Source organism: Papio anubis, chromosome 7, assembly GCF_008728515.1.
Source record: "Papio anubis isolate 15944 chromosome 7, Panubis1.0, whole genome shotgun sequence".
Taxonomy (NCBI): Eukaryota; Metazoa; Chordata; class Mammalia; order Primates; family Cercopithecidae; genus Papio; species Papio anubis.
Window position 1 is genome coordinate 37,784,818 of NC_044982.1, and position 8,470 is coordinate 37,793,287.

General features: G+C 43.8%; 1 pseudogene; it reads left to right on the forward strand.

The window, feature by feature from the left end:
- Positions 1-235: 235 nt before the first annotated feature.
- On the forward strand, positions 236-2,311 carry LOC103886333 (annotated as a pseudogene).
- Positions 2,312-8,470: the final 6,159 nt, after the last annotated feature.

Consider the following 8,470-nt stretch of genomic DNA (forward strand, 5'->3'; position numbering starts at 1 on the left):
AGATGGAGTCTCGCTTTGTTGCCCAGGCTGGAGTGCAGTGTGCAATCTCGGCTCACTACAACCTCTGCCTCCCGGGTTCAAGTGATTCTTGTGCCTCAGCCTCCCAAGTAGCTGGGATTACAGGCACCCATCACCACGCCTGGCTAATTTTTGTATTTTTAGTAGAATTGGGGTTTTGCCATGTTGGCCAGGCTGGTCCTGAACTCCTGGCCTCAAGTGATCCTCCTGCTTCAGCCTCCCAAAGTACTGGGATGACAGGCATGAACCACCATGCCCCGCCTCAAAAGCAATTTCACAGCGTCAAAAACGTGATGCACGCGGTTCCATACAGGATCTCCTAAGTGAACAGCAACAGTTTCATCAGGAAATGATAGCTACCCAGAAATTACTGAAGGAGCTCTTAATCTCTTTGCAGTAGGGAAGAGGGCAACCTTACTCTCCTAGCATACAACCCCACAGCACAGCAGAGCTGGCATTAACAAATCACAAGTTGGCAAAAGCAGTAAATTCTCATCTTCTGGGAAATGTTGGCATTAACAATCAAAAAAAGATTCCATCGACAGTTGAATTCTGCAGCACCCCAGTGGAGAAAATGGCTGAAATGGTTCTACAAATTTTAGCTCCAACTACCTAAGCAGAGAGCTCACCTGATAATCCATGTTTTGAGTTTTCACTGACCACCTTACTTGCTACAAAGAAAAATTTTGGATGATTTCATCCCTATGCTAGATATGAAAATACAGCTTTCAATTGTTGCGATCACTGCCAGGGAGAACTTTCTGCCCTTTAACAGTCAATATATTGGAGACATGCTACAGGTATTTGCTTATTATCCAAGAGTCATTATTATTTGGGAGCTGGGGTTCTTACAATGCTAGAAGTAATATCACTTCCTATTTACAAAATGTATATACCCAAAGATGTTTTATGTACTAGACTCCAGATTACTCCTTCTTAATTAATATCTCAGCATAATAAAAGAATGAAACTGTATTTAAAATTTCAATGCAGTTGCATTTTTCTCTTTGAGCTTATACAATGTTTTAGAAACAGTCTACTTTTTATAAATATCAAGTTGGATATTCTTGTGTGTTAAACTGTATTTAATATTTAAAATAGAGAATACTTTCCAAGCAATACATGATGCTTTTCCTAAAGGACTCTAAAAGAAAAAGGTTCTATAACTTTCTTTTAAGCACTAAATTATTATTTATCTTACTGGATAGTTTATATGAACAGTCTTAATGTAGGTACACTAAAGCAAGGGTAGGCAAACTACAACCATGAGTCAAATATGGCCATACCCATTCATTCACTATTGTCTAGGTTTTTGCACTGTAGCTGCAGAGTTGAGTAGATGCAGCAGGGCATGTATGGCTTGCAAAGCCTACGGTATTTACTGTTTGATCCATTACAGAAAAAGTTTTCTGACCCCCACTCTAAAGTAATTGTAGTAGAGGACCAGAGGATCTTTATGGTAATTTTTTGAGCTACAAAAGAGCCTTGGAGAAATGGGTGAAGGGATTAATCTTTTTAAAATAAATGCTATAAATTAGAAAAAGAATAAATATTTTAGAGCCAAATTAACAAGTATGTCAGCAAAACGTGTTAGTTTTATGCAGGGGATTGTGTATTCTGAATGGACACAATCTGACATATATAAAAGAAACAGATTCTTAACTATTGACTCTTTTTAGCAAATGCAACACAGAAGAATATCCAACTTGATGTTTATAAAAAGTAGACTGTTTCTAAAACATTGTGTAAGCTCAAAGAAAAAAAATGCAACCCATCAATTAACATACATTATGTAATATATACTATTGTATATTTATTACGAGCCATCATAAATGCCCATTGATTGGCCTTTAGGAATAATTACAAAATATTTATATCAAATTATGCAAATTTGTTGCAGAAGTGCCTATCAGTAGAGAAGTCTTCAAAGGACAAATCTCGTCAAATAATAATATATTTTAATGTCAACTTAAAAACAAAGGCAATATAAAACATCCCCTCTTATCACAGATTACCTTAAGATATACTTTTTAATTGCACTCTTTAGCATCTTCCATTTCTAATCATGCTTTCTTGTCTAGAAATCTCCTTAAGTCCTACTTTTCCAACCAACAATGCAAGAGAAATTTTGCAAACTCCAATACCTGGGGAAGCTGGCTTTTGGAAACAAGCTATTTAAAAGATGGCTTGTGAACACTTGTAAAAGGATATGGGGGGCTGGGCACAGTGGCTCACGCCTGTAATCCCAGCGCTTTGGGAGGCTGAGGCAGGTGGATCACAAGGTCAGGAGTTCAAGACCAGCCTAGCCAACATGGTGAAACCCCATCTCTACTAAAAATACAAAAAATTAGCCGGGCATGGTGGCAGGTACCTGTAATCCTAGCTGTAATCCTAGCTACTTGGGAGGTTAAGGCAGGAGAATCGCTTGAACCCAGGAGGCAGAGGTTGCAGTGAGCCAAGACCGTGCCACTGCACTCCAGCCTGGGCAACAGAGTGAGATTCTGTCCCCCACCAAAAAAAAAAAAAGATACAGAGATCCCTGGGCCCAGCCTAGTTCCAGGTAGAAGAGGCTCTGCTTGATCAGCTCTTCTTTTGGGGCTAGATACTGGGCTTTACAGAAGAGCAATATAAAGATGTCTCTGTCCTTGCTGAAATTCAGACAAGCAGCGTCTCCTCTAATCCTGGTGGGAATGATGGGGAAAGGGGAGTGGATGGAGAGTCCCACTAGAGGACTAAGTGGCTGTGGAAACGAACATGCCAGAATGTGCTGGCTTATGCATCTGACAACTTGCAGGGACATTTCTGCATGCTGTGAGGACCAGTGATTATTCCCAGTCAGTCATTTTTCTTAATGACTTGGACTCATCAAACCCATGGGATTGGGTTTTATAGGATTGGCCATTATGAAGCCAATAAGGTAAATGGGAGATTTGGGGTTCAAAAAGACCTTAATAGGCAGTCATGATGTAATCTTACAAGGCTACATTTCATAGTAATAAACATAAAACCCTGAAATTGGGTCTAAAACACCAAAACCTGTCTCCAAGGTGGGAAGATATGGTGGGATCACATGGAAAAGAGGCCGAGAAGACTCGAAATGTGAGTTAACAGCGTGGTGAAGCAGCTGAAAAGAGTTACTTCAATCTTGGGCTGGACAGATAACTTGGGAGCTCAGAAGCTGGTGGTGCCTACGTTTTCTGCCAATGTAGCTGTGAAGCACAGAAAGCTGGTCTCTGATGAGAGAAGAATGAAACAATGCTCCACAGTGGAGAAGAGACCCTGCCACGTGTCAGCCCGAGCCCATGGGTGAGTTGTATCCTGGTCCCTCATGACACATTTTCCTTTTCTTTCTTTCTTTTTTTAAGCAAGACTTAATTTTTTCTTTTTTTTTTTTTTAAGAGATGGGATCTCACTCTGTCACCCAGGCTGAAGTGCAGTGGTGCAATCATAGCTCACTGCATCCTTGACCTCCTGGGCTCAAGCGATCTTCCTGGCTCAGCCTCCTGAATAGTTGGAATTACAGGTGCATTTATTTCCCTTCTCTAATTTGAGTTAGTGCAGGTGGATTTGGGATTGGATTTGTAACCCAAGTCCTACTCAAAGCAAATGTTATAAAGACTGTGAGAGATGGGCAGGACACGACCGCTAACACTGAGTGGTTTGGTAAGATCAAGTGGTTGAGGCTCATTTGGGACTTCAAGGATCAGAATGAATGGAGATCTCTGCTTACTCTTCCAGCATCTTCTGATGGTGAGGGAGAGAGGAGGCTTCCTGGGCTGTACTCACTGCAGGAGTCTTTTTAGTTCCAAATTTGCACTCCATGGTGAAAGCAGCATTTAAAAAAGAAAGAGAGAACCCCATTCTTATTATATAGGTAATGGAAGTGGGGAATGCAGAAGGAATGGGTTAGAGATTTCCAAAGGAACTTCTGTGGTCCTCAGTGACTGGCTAAATGCAGTTGAAGAAGGAGAAGAATGTCCATAGAATGTTAGTGTTGGAAACACCTTTGAGGTCATGGAGTCCAACCTTCCCATTTATTGTAGGAGAAAACCAAGGCCTGGGAGCATGGGTTGCCTTGCCGTAAGTCACACGCGCTGAGGCAGAGCTAAGGTGAGAACCCAGGTCTCCCGACTTGTATCCCAGTGCTCTGTACAGGACAGCAAAGTTTGGGGCCATGATGGTCAGGAGGAGAGAGAGAAATGGAGGTGGGAATAATTTGGTTTTATGTACAATCAGCATGAGATAATAAATGTAGTAAGTCATCAATGTACCCAACCCAGTGTCATTTGTGGGTGACAGTAACCATTAGATTGTATAGTGGTTAGGACGCTTCTGGGTGCAGGAAACATAAAACCCAATCTAAGCTGGTAAAGACAGAAGGATAAGCTGGGTGTGATGGCTCATGCCTGTAATCCCAGCACTTTGGGAAGCCAAGGTGGGTGGATTGCCTGAGCTCACGAATTTGAGACCAGCCTGCGCAATATGGCGAAACCCTGTCTCTACTAAAATACAAAAAATTAGCTGGGCATGTTGGCACATGCCTGTAGTCCCAGCTACTTGGGGAGGCTGAGGCACAAGAATTGATTGAGCCCAGGAGGTGGAGGTTGCAGTGAGCTGAGATCCCACCACTGCACTCCAGCCTGGGCAACAGCAGAGTAAGACTCTGTCTTGGAAAAAAAAAAGAATAAGTTACTGGCTCAAATAACCAAAATGTCCAGAGGTAATGCTGACTTTCCAGGTGGCTGAGGCAGAGACTGAAATGCCAGCAGGGCCTGGATTCTCTGGCTGGACCCTATTCTCAAAAGCGTCTCTCTCTGAGGTGGCAAAATGACTTCCAGCAGCTCCAGTTTTCCCACCTTGTGATTGCAAGTCTGGCAGAGAGACACTCTTGAAAAAGGAGCAGCCCCAGCTGGAGGCAGGCAACATGGTGGCCCCAGCCAGGACACTAGGTTTTTCTTATTGTTATATGTAAAATGTTTATTCAGAAATAGAATGCTTGTTCCTCAGCACCACAAGGAAAAATTAGCATTCAGACAAAAAGTTTTCTCAGCAAGGCAATTTTACTTTCTGCAGAAAGGGTGCTCCTTGAAGATGGAACAATGGTGAAAACACACCTGAACAAAGGAGGGAAACAATTTTTATCCTTTACATAGCTTGTCCCTGCTACTGTGCCCTGTCTCCATTGGCTGGAGCCAGACCTCACAATCTAAACTAAAACCTGACTGGCTAATAATTTAAAACTTTTCTAAACAGATGAAGGCAAGAGAGAACAAAGGAAAAGAGGAAGTTGCTTATGCCTAATAGGGAAGGTGCATAGGCTGCAAGCTGGGGCATGCCTGTGAGCACGTCCAGCACAATTATCTTGGTTAAAGTACAAGAACATAGAATGTACTATGTGTTTGTGAGCATGTCTAGCACAAGTATTTTCGTTAAAGTGTAAGGACATAGAATGTACTTATTCCTATGTATCTAACAGCTACATAGGATAGGGCTTAGTAAAGAGTTAATAGTACAAAGCAAGGAGGCTTGAAGGAAGTTAGTCTTTAAAAGAAACTATTATTTCTAACACTTACAACTTATTCTTTAATAAGAAGGGAAGCTTTGAAGAGGAAAATTTTATCAGGGGAACCCACCCCCGATAGTCAACATGGGTTCTTTTCTATTTCCCTAAGCATCGGCTGGTCTGAGAAATAAAGGGAAAGAGTACAAAAGAGGAAACTTTTAAAGCTGGGTGTCCAAGGGAGACATCACATGTTGGCAGGTTCCATGATGCCCCCTGAGCCGTAAAACCAGCAAGTTTTTATCAGCGATTTTCAAAAGGGGAGGGAGTGCACAAATAGGGTTTGGGTCACAGAGATCACATGCTTCACAAGGTAATAAAATATTACAAAGCAAATGGAGGCAGGGCGAGATCACAGGACCACAGGACGGGGCGAAATTAAAATTGCTAATGAAGTTTCGGGCACGCATTGTCATTGATAACATCTTATCAGGAGACAGGGCTTGAGAGCAGACAACTGGTCTGACCAAAATTTATTAGGTGGGAATTTCCTCGTCCTAATAAGCCTGGGAGCGCTACAGGAGACTGGGACTTATTTCATTCCTTTGTCTTCGACCGTAAAAGACAGCCATCCCTAAAGTGGCCACTTTAGAGGCCTACCCTCAGGGGCACATTCTCTTTCTCAGGATGTTCCTTGCTGAGAAAAATAATTCAGCGATATTTCTCCTATTTGCTTTTGAAAGAAGAGAAATATGGCTCTGTTCCACCCAGCTCACTGGCAGTCAGAGTTTAAGGTTATCTCGCTTGTTATCCCTTGAACATTGCTGTTATCCTGTTCTTTTTTTTCAAGGTGCCCAGATTTCATATTGTTCAAGCACACATGCTCTACAAACAATTTCTGCAGTTAAAACGCAATCATCACAGGGTCCCGAGGCGACATACATCCTTCTCAGTTTACAAAGATGATGGGATTAAGAGACTAAAGTAAAGACAGGCATAGGAAATCACAAGGGTATTGATTGAGAAAGTGATAAGTGTCCATGAAATCTTCACAATTTTTGTTCAGAGATTGCAGTAAAGACAGACGTAAGAAATTATGAAAGTATTAATTTGGGGAACTAATAAATGTCCATGAAATCTTCACTATTTATATTCTTCTGCCATGGCTTCAGCTGGTCCCTCCGTTCGGGGTCCCTGACTTCCTGCAACAAACTTTTTACTTTCTACACTTACTGTTTGAGGCCTAACTTGGGTCATGCTTACCCTAGGGTGGACAGTGCAGCCCCACGCAGGCCACCTGAATTCAGAATGCGTGTCAGGGATCCTTATCACAAGCAACAGAAACCCATTCTGCCTGCCCCCAAAACTCATATAGGGCATGGGCTTCTCCAGAGGCGGATACTGGTCAATAGGCAGCACAGACATCCATGAGCATGGGGAGGAGTGGGCTCCCAGCCCAGATCCAGGAGAAGCGCTGTTGGGACAGTGGGCAGCCAGCACCTGAGTCAGAGGTGAAGGCAGCCTCTAGCAGCAGCTGTCACCACTCTGCCCGTGCCCATCCCACCCTTCAGTTTGCTCCAGCAAACTTCTATCTCTGTGTACCTGCATCTGTGTGCCTGGGGCTTTCCTCCCAGAACTGCAGAAGACCGCTCTGTGGATGGAGTAGGCTACTGAGGAAGCAGCCACCAAGAGCAGCCCTCAGCCCTCAGAGTGGGTGTCTGAGGCCCTCAGCTCCCTCACCACTTGGATGGGATGATTCTGAGGCACGCGTTTTAGGCTGTTTCTTGGCGCTTCTTTCTCCCATGATTCAGTGCAGATGACCATGCGGTGCTGAGCTCATAGCACAGCCTCACTGGCAGCCCCCCTTCCTTGAGCCTCTTCCTCATTTCCATCCCCTGCACCTCCAACGTAAACCACTGGTGCTAGAACCCTCATCTAGTGAATGCTTTGGGGTGTCCCAAACTAGGACCCAGCCCACTCTCTGGGACCTACTTGGGGACAGCGACTTCACCTGGAAGTCTCGCTCTAGACCCTTGAGATGGGCTGGGAAGGAGCCCAACACCAGGTCCTCAGACAGCACTGGAACACTTAGACCCACAGGTGGAGAAACCATTCCTGCTGCTGTAAGGAGGTGGCACCAAGGGCTTGGGAAGGGCTTGCCACCTCTCCTTCAGCTGCCCCCCTGTTCTTCATGGGCAGCCCCCACAACAGGGCAGGAGAATAGGAAGCTCCTGTGTGCCTGCAGGAGTAGGGGTCCAGGCATGCAGGCATGTGGCACAGCAGGGGTCACCTGTGGAGACCTCGGTGCCTGTAGGAGACTCCAGGTTTAGAAACAAAATTCTCATTTTATGATTCAAGACAATGAGAAAACAGTTCTTTAAGGAAAACATCTCTCTATAGGTTATATAGGTTATATTTTATAGGTTGTACTAATATTTTGTAGAACTTAGGCTGGGTGCAGTGGCTCATGCCTGTAATCTCAGCACTGCGGGAGACTGAAGTGGGTCGGTTGCCTGAGGTCAGGAGTTCGAGACCAGGCTGACCAATATGGTGAAACCCCACCTCTACTAAAAATACAAAAATTAGCTGGGCGTGGTTGCATGCGCCTGTAGTCCCAGCTACTCAGGAGGCTGAGGCAGGAGAACTGCTTGAAGCCAGGAGGCAGAGGGTGTAGTGAGCTGAGATTGCACCATTGAACTCTAGCCTAGGCAACAGAGCAGAAAAAAAAAAAAAAAAAAAAAAAAAAAAAGAAAAGAAAAGAAAAAATTATAGAACCTATTTTGTGTATTCTGTGATAGGCTATATCTGTTTACTAAGGGCTGCCTGGAATAGGATGCATAAAATGAACCACTAGGATAAAACAACTAACCCAGTGTCCAGTAAGCCCCCATGAAGGCTTCCTTCCATCTTCTGCACCTCTGCAGCTGGAAAATCCTTTTTTAGAATGTCCTT